Source organism: Eurypyga helias, unplaced genomic scaffold (genome assembly GCF_000690775.1).
Source record: "Eurypyga helias isolate BGI_N326 unplaced genomic scaffold, ASM69077v1 scaffold39541, whole genome shotgun sequence".
NCBI lineage: Eukaryota > Metazoa > Chordata > Aves > Eurypygiformes > Eurypygidae > Eurypyga > Eurypyga helias.
The window spans coordinates 14,181-14,439 of record NW_010230879.1 but is presented as its reverse complement, the minus strand read 5'-3'; positions in this window follow the sequence as shown (position 1 = coordinate 14,439).

Genomic DNA, 259 nt, shown 5'->3' with positions numbered 1-259 from the left:
GGTGCCCCCGGTGCTGCCACCCGCCTCGAGCCCCTCCCAGGGCCCACACACACAGGCACCCCCACGGGATACCCCGTTATTTTGAGCCCCTTTTGCCACCGGTCCCTCAAAAAGCTGATCGCTGCCGGCCTTCTGGGGACCCAAAGGGATGTCGCTGACGGTGACCGGCTCAGAAACAACAGCAGCTGGTATAAAACTCCCCAAATTTCCTATCTGCTGCCTCCTGGCCGGCGTCGGTCCCCCGCACGGACCCGCGGGG